The sequence below is a fragment of the Myotis nattereri genome, assembly GCF_964212035.1.
Source record: "Myotis nattereri genome assembly, chromosome: 5".
Lineage (NCBI taxonomy): Eukaryota > Metazoa > Chordata > Mammalia > Chiroptera > Vespertilionidae > Myotis > Myotis nattereri.
The window spans coordinates 64,864,730-64,891,112 of NC_138080.1; positions in this window are offsets into that span (position 1 = coordinate 64,864,730).

Consider the following 26,383-nt stretch of genomic DNA (forward strand, 5'->3'; position numbering starts at 1 on the left):
CACTAAAGTGATATTTAAGATCATTTTAGAAAATAGTCTAATTTATTAGGTTATTGTTTTAAGAAGAAAATCAGATTTACACAAAGAAGGAAAGATCATAAATGAAAGTAAAATCAATTTTTCATTTTTCATATATATATTTTATAACATTGATCAGTGGAACAGAAATGAGATCATAAGTAGACAACACAAATATAGACCACTGATATTTGACACAGGAGCACAGCAATTAAAAAAAGCAGAATATTATTTCCAACAGATGCTGCCAGAGAGGAATTGGATATTAATATTCAAAATACAGAATAAATATATATATAAACCTTAACAACTTTCATAAAAATATCTCAAAATTATTCATAGAACTAAGTTTAAAATGCAAAAATAAGTTAAATTTGGTAGAAAACAGGAAAAAAAAAGATGACCTTGAGTTTGGCAATGAGCTTCTAGATACAATGCTGAAAGTGCAATCTATATGGAAGAGCTATTGATAAATATAATTTCATTAAAATTACAAAGTTATGCTCTGTAAAAGACATTGTTATTAGAATCAAAAGCCAGGCCCCAGATTGGGAGAATATGTATTCCAAAAATATTTTTAATAAAAGGTTTTTGATCAAAATATGGAAATAACCTTTAAAATTCAACAATAAAAAAAGAAGCAATTGAGTTAAAAAAATTACAAAACAGGTAAAGAGCATTTCAGAGACCTCACCAAAGAATATATAGTTACAAAATAAAAATATGATAAGATGCTCCACATCATATCTTATTACAAAATTGTGAATTAAAACAACAATGAAATACCACTACACAACTATTACAATGATCTTTTCAGGTTGTTATATTTAAAATATACATTATACTTAATTATAATATTTTCTTTATCTCATTTTTATTTAGCATTATTTCAGTTACTTTATTTTATTGACACAAAACTCATTTTTGTTAAAACTTTTTGTCCAAACTTACTTGTTGTTCAAGTGAAGATAAAATCATTATATGAAAAGAAATGTTTGTAATATTTCATATGAGAAAGTATATCCCCTCCATATATATTGGGAATGATGTTATCCTTATTAAATTACATATTAAAATATTTCTTTTCTCAGATTCTTAAATTTGAATTATTTGTGTAAATGAGATCACAGAGCCCATCATTTACATTCTAAATTAAACTTTACTGAGAAGAATGTTCTATTGACAACCATTGTTTCTGTTATATATAAACTAGAGGCCCGGTGCATGACTTCATGCACCAGTGGGGTCCCTCAGCCTGGCCTGCAGTATTGCGCCAAAACCGGCTCTCCGACATCCCCTGAGGGATCCCAGATTGCAAGAGGGTGCAGGTCAAGCTGAGGGACCCCACCAGTGCACAATCAGGGCTGGGGAGGGACGCGAGAGGTTGGCCAGCCAGGGAGGGACTGCAGAAGGGCTCCAGGGCGTTTCTGGCCCACCTCGCTCAGTTCCGATCTGCCGGACTCTAACCTACTGGTTGGAGTGTCTGCCCCCTGGTGGTCAGCACACATCATAGCGAGCAGTTGAGCGGCCTTAGCATATCATTAGCATATTATGCTTTGATTGGTTGAATGAACGATGGGACAACCTGACAGCATATTGGGCTTTTATTATATAGGATAGTATTTTGTTACAAAATGTATTAAATGAGTTTTGTTTGTATTAAATGAATACTTATTTGCAAGTATTCATTGTCTTTAAAGAGTCACTCCAAATTCATACCAAAAACCACTAAACTGTATGTGTAAATATTAGCCCATTCAATTTCTAGCCATTTGAAATGAACTTTTCAAAGACATTATTTAACTAAAATTTAGTTAAATAAAAATGTCCCCCTCTGCTCTTATGACTACGAAGCTACCTCAGTACTGTGCGAACACAGGGCTCAGTTCTAAGAGAGGACTCGGAGATCACATGACCTGTGCAGCCGTGTGTGTGTGTGTGTGTGTGTGTGTGTGTGTGTGTGTGTGTGTGTCAGGAGGAGGCTAAATAAAAGAGGACACTTCAAGGGTGACAGTTTTGAAAACAATTATTTGGGTTTGGAATGATTGATGATTTGAGGAATTCAACATATAATTTATATAGTTCAATTAAGATGGTTAAATGAGTTTTATTTTTACATTAGAATGAAAGAATTATAAATTAACAGTACTTTTACATTCTGGGTAGGGCTGCAAAAATCCATCAACAGAATATGCCATGAGAGAAGGATTTTGAAAGCTATGCCTTTTCAAAGGCGGGGAGTAATATTCTCTTATTCAGGGGCTTCATGGATGTGGAGCCTAGGTGGCCCCATGACACGAGTGTGTCTGCAGAAGACAGTGGATTCCTATTCCTCCCACAGACTCTGTGAAGTGAGGAATTCAGCCATAGTTCTATTTTGGATGCGCAGCCAGGCACAATCAGAGACGATTCTGAGGCTTGAGGAAAGAGTTGAACAGGAAAATGTATTTTTAGTTCCACCTGTGCTGTTGTCTTCTTGCCAATGCTGATTATAGGAAATTACATAGTTTGACTCTTCAGAAAACATGAACTTCAAAAGATCAGTAAGAGTAAGACATTCACAGTGAAAGCATAGAGTTAATATTTATAAGGTAGATGAAAGAATTTTCTGTAGTGAAAGTATAACTTAGTTACCTAAAAGTTAATCAATATATTTTAATTTTTTAAAAATAGAAAGAGATCCCAGACGTCATTTTCTCTGTAAACTAGAGAATTTCTTAGTGAAAAATTTTCCACAAAAATGAAGTTGGCTGTCTTTGTGCCTACTACCTCACATACCAGAACCCTAAGGCTCTTGATTTCAATTTTGCTGATTTTCCTATATATGCAATCTGGTTAAACTGCCATTATGTTTGACATTGTCTAGAAAATTCCTAAAATGGTCTTCCCATGACTTTATCGTACATTGTGCCAAACTAATACACTTGCTCATTTACTAAGTCTCCTAAGTACTGGCATTCTCACTTATTTCCATTACTTTGAGTGCTAAAGACGTCAACAGGTTTAAGAGGCATAACACACACTTATCTGTGCACATGGGCAACGATGTTATAAAGTTTATCAGCAGGGTTTTATGAACATCTCTATTAAATCACTCAGTGAACATCATTGTTATATATGAGCATGAAAATCAGTTTAATATATATTAAACTCACTTTCTTTGACAGTTACTGATAAAAACTGTTATAAAGGGCATGTAATAGATGCCTTCTCTAATTCATATTATTACATAGGGAGAAAAGAATTATGATTAAAAAGAAACACTAGTTGATTTCAACTATAAATCTCTTCTGTGATGTTTGGCATAATAATTTTCCCATAAGAAAATATTGCGCATGTCAAGGAACTGCTGTGAGAATATACAATATACATATTTTTGAAATATGTACTGATGAAGTGCACAGGACACTGCATGGGATGTAAATAAGAGTTTAATAAACAGTTGCTGTAACTAAAAGCACTGCACATTTATCTGTAAGTTGTTTTTTGTTGATATGAAAACTCATCTAATGAAATCAGTTTCCAATAAAGAATGTCTCAAGGAAACTGTTATTAAAATCAAGTTATCATATTAATATCTTTAGAAACACTGGAATAGCCACCTTGATCGAAAAAATGCCATGAATTATTTACACAGTATAGATAAAATAGAGCTCAAATGTGAAAACGGGACAAGAGGCTGAGACTTTTATTTTTCCTTATTTATTTTTCCAATTGCACTAAACATGTCTGCTAGAAAGGAAAAAGGTTAAGTTGCATTCTAGATTCAAGTTACTGGTATACACATGCCTGGAGTTATAGAAATATTAAATCTTACTAGCTAACCGCGTTTTTCAAGCGAATAAAAAGAGATGAATAATGTAAAATCGTTTTCTTATATAAGATGGGAAGAAGCAGATACATTGTATCCATAGAAAGATGTATATTTACGGCCTTCATGCTCTGCTGTAGCCGCACAGTTGTTAAGCTATTAGCTTGCACTCTCACTTGAAAGATAACAGCTGGCAGATCTGGCCGACTTGAAGCTGCCAATCATGTAGAGAGCTGCATTTGTCTTGATTAAATAAGCACCAGTTATTAAACTAGGCCTTGGCATTAAGGAGAGCCTGTGGCTGTGTGTAGATGGCTGGTGAGGTCTGTCTGCCCCAGAATGACACATCGGTCCTGGTGTCTCTGTTCCAGTGAGAGGCCAGTGAGAGGGTTCTGGACATCATTACCTGCCTCCCCTCAGTAGCAGCACTCTAAAAGCCACTTTCAGCCTGAAAATGAAAATATCACTTAGAGACTAAAATAATTCCTTATATTCAAAAGGCAACATCATGTCAAATTTAACTAAAAACAATATTTTAAGTTCCAAATAACTTTATTACTATTTTTTTGGGGGGGGCCAAAGGAATTCGAATGACCGATGAAAGTTTGCATTTGTCACATGTACATACCAGAGAGAAGATATAAATATCCTTACACATGTGAACCATTCATTTCAAAGGCTGTCTGGTTAGAATGCTGTGATGGCGCTAAAGCTAGAAATTGAATAAATCCAATTCCATGAGGAAGAATAATACTTTGTTTGAAATACAGATTCTCTGCAATCATTTGTCTAGTTAATGTTTGCCACCAAAATAGGATAATCTATGCCAATTGAAAAATTTCCACTTGTCCAAATTAATTTATATGTTTATCTATTGGGTGTTATATTTTATGAGATAGGTTTCTAAATGGTATGGTGTTTCAAAATCTTAATGTATTCTTCATTTCTTGCTATTGCTTAGTAGTACTGGTTTGAATCATAACATTCTATGGAAAATATATCATAAATTGTGATGGGACTGTGATTATTCATATGGACTTTTCAACAGTCATTCTAAGAAACATAGAGATCTATGTGTCTTTCTTATCCAAGAACACTAGGGAAGGCAATGTAGAAAGGAAAAAGAAAGTTAAAATTTTACTTTTCTGTGATTCTTTAGTCTCGTGTCTTAGTTAAAAGTGAGGTAGACATTATATGCACTTTTTTTAATTCAAAGTATTCTCAATGAGAGAGAAATAGACAATGGGGCATACCAATGCAGCAGTTTTGATGAACACTGATTGGTGAATTTAACTAACATCTTGGTGCCACATTACTCACTGTCTTGAGATATGTGAAACTAAATTTTTCATAAGGTTGAATTATACTATTATAATATATGCTTTTCCTGTGCAGCTTTCTGATCCTCTGCAAACTTGGCTTATTCTATTATGTAGATATGAGCAATATGTAATGTAAAAGGTGTTATCAATGTTTATATAGGGACATTTCCAAAAATCTTGTTGACTTCTTAAGTTAATACATAGATAAAATTCAGTTAATTAAATTCAAAGAAAGCTTTTGCCAGAAAAATTCAAATTAGTTAAGACTTTGCTTCAAAATTAACTCAGTAATTGACATAACTTTTTTATTTCAAGTTCAAACACAAATCAGAATCTAGATCCTTAAATAATAACATATGTACTAATATACTTAGTATCTCACACTTCCAACTTCCTGTCTTTCAATATAAATTTTGTCAAGTTTCAACTACAGTTTCATAAAGTTGTGACACCTAAATCTAAAGCATTAAAGCTTTGGGAACTTTATGAATTTACTTTATATTTGCTCATACTTTTAAAACATGTATCAAAAGAGAGTCATGTATGCTTTTAAGACTATGAATTGGGTATTCAAGACTAGTTTAAGTTTTATATTCAAATAGATTTCAAACAGTATTTATTTGAATAAATAAAATTGTAAATTTTTATATTTTACATGTTTTAAACAAAATGCTTCTAATATATATTTAGTAATACAGTTGGAAAATGTGGTAAGTTATAAATTTTATAAAATACATTACTTCAAATTATAAAGGGAACATTTACTAGTATATGCGATGATTGATATATTTTATGCTTATTAATTATACAACCTTGATATTCTCTGCAATGGAAGTTGATTATCATTTAAGTATATTTATATTTCAATATAATTATAAAGAAAAATAAATTTGCATAACATAACCATGCAAATATTATTAACAGGCATTAAATATACATATCAAGAATTATGAAAAGCGTATACTCTTGAGACACAATATCATCCAAATCATTAAATACAAAAAATAATTAAACTACAATTGAAAACATTATTTATCATACTTAACATATCAGGTAAATTTGAGAAAATGAACAAAATACTTCAACAAATTTTATGCAGAAGATTTTAAAAGATTTTTACAATACTTCAGTACATGTCTACGGTTCAGAAATTTTAAAAGCAAATCCAAAGGCAATTCAATGAACATAATATTCCTTTATATGTTTTAGGTATATTTATTTAACTAGGTTTTAAAACTATGCATTTTTTATTATTCCAATTTTTACATTTACAAATAATCTCTTGGTGAAAATACACTTTTGGCACATGAATGGTATCCTTGATTCAAAATATATGTATATTTAAAATTAGAATAGATAGTGCAAGTTGCTTTCCAGGGAGGTTGTATCAATTTATACTCCCATTAACAATATAGTATAACCCCCGAATTACTACCCCTTAAAATCCCTAAGGTGATGTTTAGTGTTAATTTTAGTTAATTCTCTCTAAAATTAACTTTTAAAAATAATGATTTCTCATTTTCTTGTTTTTGTAATGTTATTTTTAAGCATAAGATTGGCAGTTTATTGACAGATTTTGATCTCATTATTTAGAGGATCTAACTTTTGTCATGTTTGAAAAACTTTTTTACTAGGCTTATAGAAGTGGTAAGAACATATTTGACTTTTTGTTTTATAAAAACTTGTTTCATTAGAAATATTCTTTGGATGCAGAAGTTTCTTAAAGTAATAATATAGTGGAAGGAGGGAAATAGTACCTATATAATTTTTAAAATTTGTTAATGTTTTCATGTTGAAACAAATAATTTTTAATCCAAAAATAAACCTGACTTTATTCATTCAAAATAAAGTGTTTTCTTATTTTTTCTAATTGACTTTTAAAGTCAATATACACATTAATATATGATCAGTGTGTCTCCCCTACTGACAGGTATTAAAGTTAGACTCAGTATTTTGGGATTAGTAAAAAAAAAAAAAAAGCTGAGTTAAGCTTCTACATTCCTTCTCTGATTCTTGGACACAAACCTATAGAATTAATTCAGAGAAGAGGAATTTCAGGATCAAAGAATATGTGTACTTGACAGTTTTGAAAATTATTTCAAAATTGCCTTTCTAATTATTTTACCAATTTATGTGTGAATTATTTAAGGAAAAATAAAATATTTTATATTTTGAATGTCTATCAAATACTTATTCAAGTTTACCTTGAATGCATCTTAAGAATGTCTTCAAGTAGGTTGATGTTCACTTTGAATCTATTTTTTGAAATATATATATATGCTGCTTTTGAAATACAACTGCTGTGCATATGAAGTTAGTGGATATATTACTTTTTGTCTTAACAGTTTATACATTTTTTTATTTTGTAACAGAAATTTATACCATCTTAGTTGTCTAAGTATAATATAATTCTTTTGAAGAATTAAAAGAATCTTTTTACTATCCATATTTCATAGTTCTCATTTATCTGTTCTAAATGCATTGGCTAGTCGAGTCAGAATAATATCACTTGTCTGGTAGGCTAAATTCTTGATCTAATTGTAGTGTGGATAATGCTTAATGCTTGTGTTTGCTCATTTAAAAAATGGCTTTGGGGTGAAAAGAATAACTTTTTTCTTTTACTACTGAGAATATATTCATGTATTTTGAATTTATTGAAGATATGTATGTGTGTGCGCATATGGGTGTGTTGACTTGATCTAGGATTCTTACCACCAGACCAAGAATGTATCTAATTATATATTCCAAATGGCACCTTTTGTAGGCTCCCCATCTGTTCCAGTTCTAAAGACCATGTAATCAATTAGCCTTCTCCACAATTCTCTGCTGATCAAAACACTCTGATAACTAGTCTGTCCCTATGGCCTAGTTATGGTAATTTCACCCACCATTTATTCTACGGGGCTCTGTGAAGGTTAAGTGCTACCAACTGGCTCCTACCACTCAGAATGCTCATTATTCCATTGAAACCGGTGAGTCCAATTCCATTGCAACATCTCCTAAAATCCTCTCTTGCCTAGAAGGAACAAAAAATAAACCCAGAGATTTCCAGAGATGATGTTCCATTTCCTTAATGCATTTCTTAATTTCTTCATTTTTCCATGCTGAAGGAAACATATTTCACATCCTACTGTGAAATACAGTTGAATAGGGGATTCCTGAGCATAAATTGGACTCTCGTTGTTAAATCCATCTTCAATTAACCAGCCTAGAGACTATAAATGTCACTCACAATTTCTTAAGTCAACACATTAAATCCCATATCATTAAGACAAGACTTTGCTTCCTCTTTGTTAGTCTAATCGTCTTAACATCACTCTCCTACATGGTCCTCATTCTCTTGCTGTCACAAATTGGTAAGGTTCTGCAACCCTCTCAAAACACAGATGCCTTCTCTCTGGGCTGTGCTGATACTTAATTTTTACAGTAACTGAGAGATTGATAGATACTAAAGGCAACTGACATCCCTTTATGACACAACTGCTCCAGTTAAAGTCATTCAAATGTATTTATGCAGGGGAAAACTCAAATGGGAGACAGGACATGTCTGGGATAATTGAGGATTCTCAGCCCCATCTGGATCCACACCAGTGTCTCAATCCCATTCTTTAAAGACCCAATACTCCTTGAATATTTGATCGTCTCAATCCCTAAAGCTCATTACTAGCGTCTATGTCTAAACTACTTCTGGTATAAATTACCGAATCATTGGATATTGAATAGGAAACGATGGAATACTCAAATAGGTATGAAGGGAATATTTACAAGGTTGTGGCATTGTTTAAGGGGATTGAAAATAGTAGCTAAGGCAACCCAGGGCTAACAAGAAGCACCTTTGTACCTGAGGTACCAGGGAGACTTGTGGAAGTGAGCTTTCTGACAAAAGCTGCAATCTCTGGTAGATTAAAGTTTCTGTTAGGCGGAGGGCTGCCATGTGAAATGCCCAACCTTTCTCTCCTTCCATTAGAGGCCCTGCTATTTCTTCTCATTAGCCAAGCCTTATCACAGAAGGCAAAGGTGTTCTGTGGATAAAAAACAAAAATATTAGCCACCCAGGAAAACCAAGAGGTGAGGAAGAGGGATGGGGGAAGGGAGAATATGCAGCTCAGGGATACTCAGCCTGTCTCCAGTGCCTCCTGCATCTTCTTTGGGATCCAGAGAAGCTCTTGCCTTTGACTGGCCTAGCAACCTTCCTGTTGTTGCCAACATGGGATTTAGGGGTTTTCAGTTTATGGTATGCCACTCATTTTTTGTTAAAATGATAATGGCTCTTCCATATTTGAATTATATGTATAGGTTTTGTTCTGTGTCTTAACTCATTTTTTTTTTCCTGCATGCTCCATGATCTATCTTCACTACTTTTGTCAGCCACAATCCTTTTTATTGGGGGAGGGTCTGCATTTCAGCTGTTTCTGAAATGTTTCTCTTGTTAATATGAAATAGAGAGAAATGCTGATTTTATACCACTGTATTTAGGCTGGAAGTACTCCCACCCTATTTGATATGAAGACTATATTATAGTACATCGAGTGTGTTCCTTCAGTTAACCATGGGCCAAATTAAACTATTAGTAAATCAAAAGAAGCTCAATAAGAATTCATACAAACTGGCAACAAGAAATGCTTTCAGGCCGAAACCGGTTTGGCTCAGTGGATAGAGCGTCGGCCTGCGGACTGAAGGGTCCCGGGTTCGATTCCGGTCAGGGGCATGTACCTGGGTTGCGGGCATATCCCCAGTAGGAGATGTGCAGGAGGCAGCTGATCGATGTTTCTCTCTCATCGATGTTTCTAACTCTCTATCTCTCTCCCTTCCTCTCTGTAAAAAATCAATAAAATATATTAAAAAAAAAAAAGAAATGCTTTCAGATGTTATAAATTTGAATTTCATTATCTACTCACAGGCTAGTTGCCCACAACAAACTGTATATGCTCTTCAGCAACCTCAATATATAGGGTGTCCTCAAAAATGTATACACACACTTTGAATAATTATAAAGGCAGTGTTTATTAAAATAGATTTCATTTTCAAAATTGAGCTATCAGCTGTTAAAGTGTATATACATTTTTGGAAGATACCCTGTATATGAGCTGAAATCCTCTGGTATGTTTTAATATGGTATAAAATTTAGTGAGTTTTCAATTTAGAATTCAGGTCTGAATTAGGTATGAAAATATTTATTTTGAATTAAAATTAATTAGTTATTTAGAATTAAAATTACAAGATTCTTTAATAGTCCAAATTTTAACATTACAATTATGTTATATAGCAATTATTTTAAAAATGTCAATGCTATGGATAGGATTCACTTAAACTTTTCTAAATTTAATTTTAAATAGCCTTGCAGGTGGAAGTCTATTATCCACTAAGGAAGCATTTACACTCTTCAAAATCATCAGGTTTAACTTCTCTGTTGGCTGAGTTCTCAAGACTAGCACAGTTTTGTTCAGAATAATGATTGCTTTCTTGACTGTTACCATGATGGGCACAGAGAGCCCATTTAATAGTCATTATGCCAATGACTCTGTAAACCAAAGAATATTAATACATAGCCCTTGTCCTTATATTATACTGAATGATATCTACATCCTCTTATTCAAGTGATTAAATAGCTTGAATGTATTTTTGTATTTGACTCTTAAAATGTGTAAATATATTCTTATTAAATATGCATATAAAAACTAATTATTGCTACTTATGATTTTATATGATGATGAGATCACAATTTCTGAAGTCATTCTAATTCTAGTACTTATCTGTTTTGTGTTTTATTTTCCTATGCCAAATCCTAGAAGAGGAACTTGTCATTTCATTAGCTTATGATATTTTTCGTAGTAACAAATAAAAGGCATATAAAATTGTCCTATATACAAATAAAGTTTGCTCTTCAAACTGCAGTATATAGATCATTTATCATGTTTGATAATCAATTCCTAGATTGCTATCAACCTTTTAATTTACTTTTATGGACTCATACAGTATAAATTAACTTTATGTTCACAATGGGAGATACACCCTGTATTTGTAGTAAGATTTATTCTACTGAAGTAAATAGCATGTTTTTTTTTTAATTTTATTGTTGACACTATCACAGATGTCCCCCATTCGCTCCCCCGCTTGCTCACCTCCACACTGTTTCCACCCCCTCTTCCCCTGTCCTTCACCTCACTGTTGTCTGTGTCCATGGACTATGCAGATGCATTCTTTGGCAAATCTCTTCACCTTCTTGTATCCAGTCCACCTCATCCTCCACCCCGCCCCCCGACATTTGTCAGTCTGTTCCATGGATCTACAATCTCTGATTGTATTTTGTTCATCAGTTTCTTTTTATTTTGTTCACTGGGTACTACATATTAGTGAGATCATATAGTATTTGTCTTTCTCTGACTGGCTGATTCCGCAAATATTTTAAAAAATATTTTTATTAATTTCAGAGTGGGAAGGAGAGGGAGAGAGAGATAGAAGCATCAATGATTGGCTGCCCCCTGCATGCCCCACACTGAAGATCCAGCCTGCAACCAGGGCATGTACCCTGACCTGGAATGGAACTGTGATCTCCTGGTTCATAGGATGATGCTCAACTACTGAGCCCACGCCAACCAGGCCCACATGTATTTTTAAAGGTTGTCTCCTGGTATTAGTAAAATATGCTCTTAGATTCTTTAACTGGAAGCTGCATTAGTTGTTCTTATTACAATCAGCCATCTATTCAGATGTTCAAACTCTTTATCACACTAAAAGTATGCTATATTTTAGGTTGATGAATATTTCAGTGATAAAGATATTTTTGTCAATGTCATTGAAAAGATGAATTACTATAGCCTACTTAGACCCTGGCAATAATTAGAGAGCTCAGACAAAAATCACATATTCTTTTTTTTTTTTTAAATATATTTTATTGATTTTTTACAGAGAGGAAGGGAGAGAGATAGAGAGTTAGAAACATCGATGAGAGAGAAACATCGATCAGCTGCCTCCTGCACATCTCCCACTGGGGATGTGCCCGCAACCCAGGTACATGCCCTTGATCGGAATCGAACCCGGGACCCTTGAGTCCGCAGGCTGACGCTCTATCCACTGAGCCAAACCGGTTTTGGCAAAAAATCACATATTCTTAAAACTTTCAGATAGAAATGTGTATATATTTACCTTAAAATTATAGTATATTGCCGAGACCGGTTTGGCTCAGTGGATAGAGCGTTGGCCTGCGGACTGAGGGGTCCTGGGTTCGATTCCGGTCAAGGGCATGTACCTGGGTTGCGGGCATATCCCCAGTGGGGGATGTGCAGGAGGCAGCTGGTCGATGGTTCTCTCTCATCGATGTTTCTAACTCTCTATCTCTCTCCCTTCCTCTCTGTAAAAAATCAATAAAATATATTTAAAAAAAAAATTATAGTATATTTAGGATGATTATCCTCTCTCAGTTATGGGATATCTGACCCACAAGTCTTATTCTTATTTACCTTTTCATTAATTTGTCTATTTTTTTTATAAAGAAGCTCACATTCGCTTCTAATTATTAATGATTTCTATCTTCTCTATGATCTCCTTAATAAATAACTATTAAAAATAGAAAACCAATGACTATCTACATGAGGGTAGACTCTTAAATCTCCAAAATGAGTTGATGAAATGGAAATGGGTCCTGACTAGGCATTGCATTCACGGCTCAGCTGGGCAATTTCTACTTGTTGATGTGCTCTCAGCTGGAAAATATTTGCTTTTTATTCATCTAAGATTTTCTAACCATCTCTTTTAATCATGCAGTAAACCAGATTATAGAATAGTCAACATTATTCACAATTTTCAAATCAAAAGAAAAATAACTAAATAAAAAATTAAATACTTTAGATAATGATATATGAACTACCCATTTGGAGGACAAAGGGTTGTCATTATATCTATATGTGAAAAAGAAAAATACTGTTGACCATTAAATAGCACGGGTTTGAATGCCAAGGGATCACTTATACAGATTTTTTTAAATATATTTTTAATGATTTCAGAGAAGGGAGTGGGAGAGAGAGATTTAAACATCAGTGTTGAGAGAGAATCATTGATTGGCTGCTTCCTCATGTCCCACAATGGAGACTGCAACCCAGGCATGTGCCCTGATTGGGAATCGAACTATGACCTCCTGGTTCATAGGTCGACACCTAACCACTGAGCCATGCTACTCAGGCTTTCAAAAAATACCATAGTGCATTTTCTTTTCCTTATGATATTTTTTAACATTTCCTTTTCTATAGCTTATTTATTATACAAATACAGTATATAATACATATAACATACAAAAACATGTTAATCAGTTATTTATATTATCTGTAAGGCTTCTGGTCAATAGTAGGCTATTAGTAGTTAAGTTTTGAGGGATTCAAAAGTAATATGCAGATTTTCGACTGCATGGGGGCCAGTGCCTCTAACTCCTGCATTGTTCAAGGGTCAACTCCATACCATGATATATTCATTCAACAAAGAAAGTTAGGGCTACTCTGTGGTAGACAATGAATGGCATCAATCATGGAATGACATCCAGCATTATAGAAATAATTCAGAAAAAAAAGGCTAGCTTTGAATTGTAATAGATTAAGCTAACTACCATTAGAAAAGACATGGCTTTCTTTTAAACTCACAATAATGGAGAAGAGGGAAATGCCTAAAATATTCATATTGGGTGAGTTTTAAATATTATATAATGCCAGGCAAGTGTGGCTCTGTAGTTGATCGTCAACCCAGGAACCAAGAGGTTGCCAGTCTGATTCCTGGGATGTTGGCTCAATCCCGGGGGTGGAGGGGGAAGTGGGGATGGGCATGCAGGAGGCAGCCACTCAAAGATTCTCTCTCATCATTGATGTTTCTGTCCCTCTCTCCCTCTCCCTTCCTCTCTCTCTAAAAACCAATAAAAAACATACTTTAAAAAATATTATATAAGTAATTTGGATACATCTTATGCTATATCAAAATTCTGTTGCATAAAATTATATTTACTTGAACTTTAGTTACTATGTAAAAATCAATAAGAGGAGTGAAAAAGTAAAGATAATCAATGGCATATTTTACTTACTATAGGAGTGAAAAGCAATAATACATTGGAAGGTGAGGGAAAAATTCACATGCATTGAAGAGTTATAATTTTTTTAAATATTTTAAAATTGAGATAATGCACTTTGTTTTGAAATTCTGACAAAATTTCTAAATTACTGCTTCATCTTTTGCTTCAATTGTGTTAACAATTCATGGAATGTTTGGGACAAGTGAAAATCAATTTCTTCTTCTTACCCAAGAGTAAAAGCTATTCACACCATGATATTCAGTACTTCCAATCAATCTTAAATGTATGTAAAGAAAAGCACTTATAACACATTGATCAACTGATGGAAAGAGTTAAAATAGGAGAAAGATTGCTGATTTCCTATCAGCTAGAATGAAGCAAAAATTTTTGGCTCCAGTTTCCCTCTAGATACTTTTAGTATGTAGGAAAGCAATACATTCATATTTTGATTTAAAGTCTTTATAATAGCATATTTTAGGGGTATCAATAAGTAAATAAAATAATTTGGATATTTTTAAGGATGATATTATAATTAATAAATATTCTAAAGATAAACAGTGGATATTCCAAACCTATTTCAAATTAGCATGGTGAATATAAATAAAAATTTTGTTTTTCTTAAAAAGAAAGGAATCAGATATGGATGCTGAGAATTCTGAGAAAATGGCAATATGTTCCCTTCCCTGCTGCCATAACTGGTGTTCATTTTGTGGGTCAGCCACTTTGCTTGGAAACAGTATGGCCAAAGGAAGGAAAAATGCCTCTCAGATTTCGGCTCTGAGGAGAGCTCAGATTGCCGGAACTGGACTAGCATTTCTGAACTTCCTGGGAGGCCAAGCCCTGAGGCTTCCTTGGGGAGCTCTGCCCCACTCCCCATTCCACAATCCCTGGGCTGCTGGAGTCAGGAGCCCCCCAAGTGTGCAGCCCAAATCAAGCCTCAGCTCGGCCTCCAGAGATCCTTGTTCTTTAACCCAGCAGGAGAACCCCGCTGCATTTCCAGAGTGTCCTAAAGAAGTTAAACCTTCTACAAACAAGCAGGAAGCCCCAGCTCAGCAATCAAAAGCCCCTGAGGAGGGGCTTCAACCCAGGAGGAGGCTTCAGCACAGCTTCCACAAACTCCTGAGGCAGTTGAATATTCTCCACCCTGACAAGAAGCCTCAGCTCAGGCCACAGTGTCCTCTGAGATGTTGAAACCTTTGTCAGTCCCGGAAGAAGTTCCAGAGCAGCACCCACCCCCATCCCTGAAAATGCTGCATCATCTTCATCCTCTTTAATCTGGCAGAAGAGCTCAGCTCCGCCTCAGGTGCCTCCAGCCAGTGAAGAACCTTCTCCAGTCCGGCAGAAGTCTTCCTCTCAGCCTCAAAAATTCTCTGTGGATGTTGTAGTTCAACCTTCATTATTACAGCGTGAGGTGACAGTCTCACCTACAGGTTTGGGTGAAGCTCAGCATCCAGTGTTGCCAAATATCAATGTTAAAGATGTGGATCTGGAGGAGAGGGGGCGGGGTTCTGACTCTAGAGTTCCCCCAAAAGATGGAACTATCTGTAACTAAACAGAGGTCTTAGCTCATCCACCAAAGCCCACTGAACAGGTCAAATACTAAACCCAGCGGGAATTCACTTCACAGCCCCTGAGAAGATAAAATCATCTCCATCCCTTCAGAAGACACCAGCTCAGCCTCCAGAGCCAGCGAAGGAGGTTGTAATACAACTTCCCCTCCATCATGATGTGACCGCTTCAGCTCAAGAACAAATTCAACATTTGGACCAGGGGCTCACCAGAACTCCAGAACCTACTCTGGAGGCTGGACACCCTACAGCCTGCAGCGGACTACAGCTCCTCTAAAGCGCCCAGAGGTAACACTTCCTCATCCAGAGCCTGTTCACACTCACGACCCAAGCATGACTGCAGTCACAGTGCAACCTTTGGACCTGGAACTCACCGTAACTCCAGAACCTGCTGTGGGGATTGAATATGCTACAAGCCTCTAGCAGACTAGGGATCTTCCACAGCACCCCAAGTTAATATTTCCACAACCAGAGCCAGTTCAGGCTCAGCAGCTGACCTTGACTTAAGTCACAGTCCAACCTTATTACACGGAGCCGTCCACAATTCCATTATCAACCATAAAGGCTGACAACCCTACAGCCCTGCAACAGGCTGCAGCTCCTCCAAAGCATCCTGATGTAACATGTCCCCATCCAGAACTCACCAGAGCTTTGCCACCTCGTAGGAATGCTACGTATCCTACAGCCTCGCAGCACACTATTGCTTTCCCATGGCTCCCTGAGGTGACACTTTCACATCCAGGGCCTGTGCTGGCTCAGCAGCCAACCACGACCGAAGTCACACTTCAACCTCTGGACCTGGAAGTTACCATCACTCAGTTACCAGAGTCCTGTGAGACAGTTCCTCCGAGGACTGAACAGAGTGCCACCAGGAACATATGTGAGCTCTGTACCTGCAATAATGAGATGCTGTCATGTATTGGTCCGGGCCCAAAGCAGAGGTTTCACAGAGTGCCTGTGTCAGAACCCAACACCTGCAGTGGCACCTTATTAACAAACTTAAATTTCCAAGGAAGCTGTATTCCTTACATTGATAAAGATGTATGGAACTCACACCTTTGAGCTGAGAAGCTAATTCTCAGTGGAAATTATTTTAGGCAATTGCATAAGGATTCATTTACAGGCCTGCTATTCCTCCAGTATTTGTGGGCATCACAGGCATTTTAATTTCCTGATACAGATGGACAACTGTCTCTAGGGAATGCAGAAGGATGTTCATAATGGTATTACAAGGCCGCAAGAAGAACACCAGCACTGAGCTGACTATTGGGCCAGAGAGGGCATCCTCAGACAAAAGTGGTGGCAGCTTGTCAGCCTTCCTGAGTGAGCAGGCCTCTTGATGAAGTTTCTAAGCCAGAGTGGGAAACCGATCATTGGGAAACGGGAACTGTATCAATGAGAGGACGGAAGGCCAGGCTGAACAGAAGGAGCGGGAGTCATGTGAACTCACAAAAGAAGTTCCCGGAAATGGCTGTAACCACAAACACATCCTGGCAGTACCTCTGACTGTAGCAGTAATGATTTTGATGATAATTTCTGTCTCATTGAGATTTATTGTCATGGAACATCATCGAAGGAAGGTTAGAGGATGAACCTAGGGGGCTTTTTCTCTTTCTCTGGCATAAGAGATGCTTACCGGAAAGTGAAATGTAGGAGGGCATTTTCAGGGGAAAGGCGGCCACCTTGGCTTAGGGATATGTATGGACTTCTGAATGCCAAATGCAAACACAAACAAACAAACACAAACAAAACATGGCACAGGAGCTACACAAGGATTTGTTGGTTGAGGATAAGCTTTGTGACAAAAATGAAACGTGGTGAAGTCTCGACAGCCAGGATTGCTGCTACAAACTCAGCTGCTGAAGAGCCAAGTGAAGAAAGTGAGATTTTCAATAAAGATAAAGGGTTAATGATTGGGGGCAAGTTAGAGTACTTATCAGAATCCCATTTTCCATAAGAACTGGATTAATTTCTATATTTACAATCAAATGTCATAGTTCTTGAACACAGGATCAAGAATATTAAAAATAACCTAGTTGAGCCCTAGCTGGTTTGGCTCAGTGGATAGAGCGTCGGCCTGCGGACTGGAAGGTCCCGGGTTCGGTTCCAGTCAAGGGCATGTACCTTGGTTGCAGGCACATCCCCAGTGGGAGGTGTGCAGGAGGCAGCTGGTCGATGTTTCTCTCTCACTGATGTTTCTAACTCTCTCTCTCTCTCCCATCCTCTCTGTAAAAAATCAATGAATTATATTTTTTTAAAAAATAAAAATAAATAAAAATAACCTAGTCGAGAGCATGAATTGTATGTGCATGTGTGAGTCTGTGTGTGAGTGTGGTGGAGTAGGTATGATTATTACCACATCTGATCATACTCCTTAACTTTCCAGACTCCCACCCCTGTCTTTCACTCTATAGCTTTAAGAGACACTGGGTGGGGGAAGAAAACAGCAAGCGGGTGGCAGAAACATAAAACACTGAAATAATATTGAGGTAAATAATGCAAGATCAACCCCTTGTCTCACTAAAGTTAGGGAGCAAAGCTTAAAAGAAAAAATATAGTTTTAAAGTGTCCATATTGAAATGTTGACACAAAGCTCAATATTTGAACCTCTGACACAAAGTACGATATTTGTAGCTAAAACATTTATGTGAATAGTAAAAAAGTCAATAGTATAATAGTATAAAAGTATAGGTTTATACAGTGGGGGTCGTAGAGCCGTGGTTGAGAACAGGGCCTCTGAAAAGGCTGTTTGGGGTCAAATTCTGGTTCCGATTGAAGACGAAGGGTTAAAAGTTTCTCTGTGTCCGTTTCCTTGAGTATAACTTGAGAACCACGGCAGAATTTACATCACAGGGCTGCTATGCAGATTTATACAAGTCTGTTTATAAGTTGCTAGAAGACAGCATGACAAATAATACGCATTTAGCTCTGGCCAGTGTGGCTCAGTTGATTGAGCGTCCCCCCATGCACTGAAAGGTCAAAGGTTTTATTTTCAGCAACTGATCAATGTTTCTCCTTCTCTCTCCCCGCTCCCTCCCTGCCTGCTTCCTTCCCTTCCTCCTTCACCTCCTCCCTTAATCCCTCCCTCCTCCCTCTAAAAAAATCAATAGAAAAACATTTTTAAAAAATAGTAAGAATTTAAGAAACACAAGCCGTATTACAGAACAGCTCATCAATCACTCACTATACTAGATGATACCTTCAATAAGAGGAGTAAAAAAGTAAAGATAATCAATGGCTTATTTTACTTACTATAGGAGTGAAAAAATAATAATTCATTGGAAGGTGAGGGAAAAATTCACATGTGTTGAAGAGTTACAATTTTTTTAAATATTTTAAAATTGAGATAATATTGTAGGGGGGAAAGCACATTGATTTTATATACAAATATCTTATCCAGAAAAGTTTATGATTAATGTCGATTAATTTATTTACTAGAGAATCAAATAAAAGGTAATGGAAAATTTTTGAGCCCCCTACTATTAAGTCAGAAACCGTGCCCTCGAATGTTTCAATAAAATTAAAAGTGGAAACAAAGTTTCTTGTAGAGATTTTCTTTAAATTCTCAAGTTTCTAATTAATCTGAGGTCAAAAGTCTCTACTATTTGGTTCTGAGAGTGACTACAAACAAGGTTATTTTTGAATTTTAAGGATCAAAAAAAGCTAAGATATAGGAAGTTATCTGCTTTTCTCTTTTATAAGTTTTGTTTCATCTGATTTTTTCCCCATCCTTTTCAAACATCCCACCCAGCATTTCTAAAATTTCCCAAGGGAAATAATCTGGACTTAAATGAAAGGCATACAACAATTCTCATATCTAGTAAGTTTTGGAGAGCACAATAGAGACGGTATCATGATACCATAAAATGCCTTGGGATAAAGGAAATGGGAAAATAATTTCATATTTCCTTTTTGAGCATTAACATTATAGATTAAAAAAACACAGAATTCCATGAAAGTGTTATATCATCATATATCATGAATTTATCTACAATTTTCCCTTAATTTCATTCTTTTGAAGCTCCAATAAAATACAGCAACACACTTGCTTTTTCTTTAGAAGAAAGTAATTTCCCTTCATAAATTTCCATTTGAAAGTGACCTATGTTGTTTCTAGGATGAATTGCCCATCTGAATGTAAACACACATTTGGACCTCATGCAATCATTGTATCCTAAACAGTATTCCTGGAAAGGTAAAAGGAACAATATCTCACAGTGTCAATATATTTGCTTTTCTCATGTTCCTTTATGAGCTAGAGCTGTTATGCACAGTAATATCTGAGGCCTACTACTGCAGACTTAAAATTCAATGGCCACCAATCCTGAGGATGAGGAATCAATTTCATTATTCTTTTTAATTCCCCAGTATGTTCCAAACAACAATTCCCATCTTACATATACTGTTGCAAACCAGTTGTTCAGTCAAGCTGCACAATGAAATCCCTTTGCTTTCTTCCTCATCTATCAATGCCGGCATTAATTTATTCATTGCATTTCTACTTTTTGGAACTCTAATTTGTCTAGACCTTTTTGTTACTCTTGTGCTAAAAATGAACAGAGGATTCTCAGCACATATTTATGGAGCATTTTAAAATAACGTATTTTGATTTATAACTAAAACCGTAGAAAGTATATTTTAAAATGAAAAGATAAAGCAGTCTTTTCAATAATTTAGACTATTTGAATGAATGGTAATATTGAACTTGAGGCTAAAATTGTTTCTTAGTATGGCTGATAAAAATGGACCCAAAAACTGCTTCTTTCCCAAATTCACAATATTGTTGTAAGGATTAAAATTATATGTGGAAAGCACTTTGGAAATCATAAAACACTCTACACAAGGAAGGCATAGCCATTACTATTAATAACCCTGCCATCCACTTTAAGAGCATCCAATGAATATAGGAGAAAAGCAAGTGCTAAAATTAAATGCAATGAATATACATCTATCCTCCAGAATAAGCAATAATGTACTCGGAAGCCTATCCCTGTAGTAGGGAGAAACTTTTCTTTCTCTGCTGAAAGAAAGAGGAGACACTTCCTCCTGCATCCCACTGCCACCACAGTAGTTAGCACCATTTATCTGTTCAATCACTTCCTTCCCATTTGACTTTTTTCCGTAAGACATTATTTTAGATAAATTATTGAAGGTAAGATGTCTGAGATACAGCCGAGGTTATCAAGTTGCTAAAATACATGAAAAATTGATAAACCCTAGCCACATATAGCATAATACAAACTGTTGTTGTTGTTTATTTTTCACTTAGTTCTGTTTTCTTGGAGAAAGAGAAGCTTGAGCTAAACCTGAAAAAGGGGGGATATCTTTTTTTGTAAGGGAGGTGCTGCAGGTAAAGAGCATTTAGATGAAGGAAATTGGCTAGAGGTAGGAATTTGTAGGATCTGTTCAAGAATTAGTGAAGTGTGTTCTTTCTGGAGCAAAGGAAGCCTGAAAAGCAACCTATTGAGTATGTCTTATGTCCAAGAAAACACCCCAGAGGCCCAGCTGTGTCATGCTCAGGTGTTTCGCTTAGACTATTCTTTTCTTCCTAACACTCACTGAAAGTGGGTTACAAAATGTTGCACAGTAGGCGTGTCCTCAATTTCATATAAATTCCTTCCCTTAAAAAAAAAAAAAGAGAATTATAGGGATATATAATCTACCACTTGAAATATTTTATGCAAGTTTATAATATAGTGTAATTTGATTTATTACTAAGGAAAGGGAAATATTGGAAGGCAAATAAATCTTTGAAAAGGTATAAAACTACCTTAGCCTAAAGAAAAAAAAAGGTAAGCCTACATTCATAGAAAATTCTGAATATGTATTCTAGATATTTTGACACACCCAGTTTCACCCTGATGAAGGCTTGGTTTCACATTTACAGAAGCAAAAGATTTTAATGACAATTATACTAATACTTATGGATATCTGTATTTAAAGAAATTATTCTAAAGAAAGTGCTTATGCAGTATTAATTTCCTGTAAATTCTTCCAAGTAGTGCCATTTGTCTTTCTCTATTTTACTATTTGGTTTTCTGACATATTTTTATTGGGGTGAGTTATTATTGTAAACATTTCAAAAAAGATTTTAGTCATTGAAATATCAGTTTTGTTTCTGTAAAATATATTACAGTCTATCATTGAGGCTATTATAGCCTTTTGATATTGTATGTTGGAGTAACTTTGGACAGGATATTTCTACTCTCACTGTCAGTTTTCTTCTTGGATGAAAAGTATATATATATATTTTGTACATATATTTTCTTTTTGCTGTATTAAATATTTAAAAATTTTTAAAAGATATGTAAAGCAGCTTAGTATGTTTTTAAAATTAATGCCATGTCAAATATATAAAATATGTAAATAAGAAAAAATTAAAAATCAAATTAAGTTTAAATTATGGCATCAATATTGATTAATTCATATTTTTTAGAATACCTCATAATTTTTTTTCAGCCTGTTTAAATTTTATATGGAACATTGGGCCCACAACAAAGTTTAATGGCTAAAATAGTTTAGTCATCTATTAAAATAAATCTTAGCATACATTTTTGGTAAGAATTATATAAATTCCTGATTACATTGTAGCTTCTAGAAGGTTTGCAAATTCATCGGGAAGTCCACATTTAAATTGAGGCTGAATATATATATGCAAAACTACATATAATCTGTATGGAGTTTATAGATTATGTCAGACTGGTAATTTACAGGTCAAAATACTCATTTATAACTTTATTGTCCAAACTCCTTTTATTATGAAATTTCTTTCATCTTGTGCTATTTCTTTATTAATAGCAATACTTTCTTTTTGAAACTTCCTGGAAGAATAGATTTCATTTAAAGAAAAAGAAAAAAAGTTAGAACTAGTATTTCCCTGGAGTCTACCATATCGCTTTTCCTCTCACAGAGGAAACTCAATTCACAGAGTTTCTCATTAGGAAAAAAAAAAAAATTCTCCAAGATTTCCCTGTAGAGAAAGACCCTGCCTTAGGGAAAAGCCCCCAGTCACTGTGAAAGCCACAAGGATGTTCTCTCTGGAAATTTAAATCAAATTTCAGGGGGCAAAAATGGAAAGGCATAGTCTATTTGACACAGAAATTCATAAAGAAAGGGAAAGACTTATGCTTTTAAGAGATTTTCAAATTTATATGTTCATTTCTAGCACTTTTGAGAACTTATTTTTAAGGAGAAATACAGCAATAATGAATTTTAATTGTTCTTTTTAGAGATTGTGGCTAACTACATAAAGAAAATATATTACGAGATTATTCTTTCAACCTGAATAAGTTGAAAATCAATCAAATCATTAAATTGGTGAATTCAGTTTGATTAGATTTAATGCATTATGAAATGTGTATTTTATTTTTTTTATTATTATTTTTTATTGCTTAAAGTATTACAAAGAGTATTACATATGTCTCCTTTTTTTCCCCCCCACCCTTGACAATCCCCTGGCCTCCCCACCCCCCAGTGTCTTATGTCCATTGGTTATGCTTATATGCATGCATACAAGTCCTTCGGTTGATCTCTTACCCACCCCCCTCCTGCCCTCCCACCCTCCCAGGCCTATATATAATATTTTTATTGATTTCAAAGAGTATGGGAGAGGGAGAGAGAAACATCAATGATGAGAGAGAATCATTGATCGGCTGCCTCCTTCACACCCCTTACTGGGGTTCGAGTCCTCAACCTGGGCATGTGCCCTTGACAGGAACTGAACCTGAGACCCTTCAGTCCGCAGGTCAATATTTTATCCACTGAGCCAAACCAGTTAGGGCTGGAATATGTATTTTAAAGGTAATATTTATTTTTCTTTTAAATTTTATTGGTATAATACATAAACATAAATAATATTTATAATACTCGTGGATAGTAGTGTCTTGATCTGGATAATGAATTGTTAAGAAAGAAACCTAGGCTAATTAGAATAAATTATTTCATACTCCTTGCTTAAAATGATGTAGACATTTAAATTATAATATATTTCTAGTAGGCTATGTAAATTCCTATGGGTATATTAGCTTCCAATTAGACTTAAGTGAGCTTAAGCCTTATTTGAAATGTTAAGAAAACCAGAGGTGTTCTTCAGGATGGTAATTTCATTATCCAATTCCACAAATGGGGAAATAAGGATTTCTGACAAGCTTTTTGAAGGGTGGCGAAGCAGATTTGGGATTAGCATTAGGAACAAAATCTGTATTTATCAAACCTGAAGTTGATCCAACCTGAAGGGATAGCTTCAGAATACACATTAAAATCGAGTATGAAAGAACCTTTTTAATTGGAATGTGAAAATAAACACCTTTTAAAATTTAAAAAGCAGACAACTACCACAAATTTTGGAAACATCCAGAAATAACATAACATTTTTGTCCACATAAACTTTTGTGTCCTTATATGGCAAGATAGCAGAAAAATCCATCAGACTTTCCTCTAGCTTGTTGTTTAGAGGGGTGTGAGGGGGCAGGGTACGTGTGGCTGGCACGGCCAAAGTTTGTTGAAAAGCTAACCTGCTCTTACTGTGCACAGTACCTAAGTGTGGGTTTTAGGATGATGCCATAAGCAATCTGTGAATGACAGAAATATATTCCCCAAATTCCCTACCAGAAACGTCTACTCAACTCTCCCTTAATACCCAAAATGTGAACAGCTAATACAGTGGTATCAGACACTAGGGGTAGTGTGATGAAAAGGTACTAGAGTGGTTAACAAATGTGAGATTATTACCATCTTCAATTGATTTATCTGTTAGGTATTTTCACAGGTATTGGTTTAATGCCACCATTCTGAGTAAATAATTGCCACGAATATTTTGCAAGACAACACTCACGAATGGTTGACCAAGTTTTTATGCTGCTAGGTTTTTGCCTTTGTAATTTGGTTCCCTTTCAGTATAGAATATATCTATCTAATGACAAATTGAAACTCCATTTGAAGATTCTTCCTACAATTTGATATTTCAAATGACAATTGCATGATTTCAAATTGAATCTTCATACCAGCATTTGAGTACTCACCATCTAATTTTTCAGCTCCCGCAGTGTGGCACTGAACAAGCGTGAAGGGTGCCGTGGAACAAAGTGGTGAGTGCTAGGGTCAGCTGTGGCGTCATGAACGAGGTCTTTCTTTTGTAACCTATACTTTAAAAACTTGTAGTTCACTAAAATCATCAAAAGCTTTTTTGTTTCTTTGCCATTCTATTTTTAAAATACTTTGACTAAAACTTTCTACTTGTCTTTGAATAAATACAAAAAAAATTTAATACATTCATTTATTTAAGATATCAGTCTTATTGGAATACAAAGGGTGATTTCTAAGAAATTCTTTGAAAATTCAAATATTTCTAAAATTATGTTGATTACCAGAAATAGAGAGAAATAGTATGCTCTAGAGTTTTCCAACAAACTGCTTCTCAAATTTTGTCATTCAGTTACTATAATACACACAAACGCATACACAATTTATATACACGACAGTTGGTAGCATATCATAGCTTTGAGAGGAACGGTTATAAATTACATATGCACTACAAATAATGCCAATTATATACCGCCTCTGTGATGGTTAATTTTATGTGTGAACTTGGGAAGTGTTTTTGAATGAGATTAACATTTAAGTAGGTGAATTTTTAGATAAAATGGATTCTCTGTAATGTTGGGTGGGCCTCAGGTGATCAATTGAAGGCCTGAATAGAACAGAAAGACCAGCATATATGGACTCAGTCTCCGAATCTTGTGAGCCAATTTCTTATAATAATAAATTTATCTCTCTATCTGTCTGTCTGTCTTCATCTCCTACTGGTTTTCTTTCTCTGGAGAACCCTAATGCACACCATAGGCTTCTAGTTTTGCAGAAATATGTCTTTTATCAAAAACAATTCTCCCCCTAACATTTTATTTGTATTAGCAGAGGCAACAAAACTTTCAGCCCTCTGTTAACCTTTTAAGTAAATTTATAATAGCTTCAGAATATATCCTTTTGACCAACTAAACTCAGATTTAGTTTGGATAATGACTGATGGCAATGCACAAAGTCAAGAGGGTGAAGATTACTGCACACATGAGGCTCTCTGAAGAGAGTAGGGCAGAACCCTAACCAGGTTCCAGAATCGCTTGAGCCAAGGGAGTGGTGGAGTGGCTCTGATGATTATTGTGGTGGAGGCGGAGCTGGGGGAAGGTGGGGACTGGCTGAGCACTGACTGGGATGTGCATTGTGATGGTCTGATGCCAAGGGAAGGGTGTGGGGGCTTTCTTACCCCTTTGCCCAAGTGTGGAGAAAGAAAGGAGGTGGGAAGGATGAAACTCGAAAGCTGTCAGTGAACAGACATTAAAAATGGAGTAAAACTCTGTCTTACAACTCGAATCCTCAAGTTGGATGAAGTGAGGACTAATAATTGAAATGAACTTATTCTGGGTTTAAAAGATCCGATGTGGCTGATATAAAACTGGCATAATTAACTCTATCATTTTTTCTTCTGCTAAGAAAACCAACACATTAAAGCTAACCTCTTACCTGCACTTACCTACCTGCACAAGAAAATGTGGAATTAAAATGAGTAACATTAAGTTTGAAGGAAAGGTTTCTAGATTTAAATGTCAAGTTATATCTCACT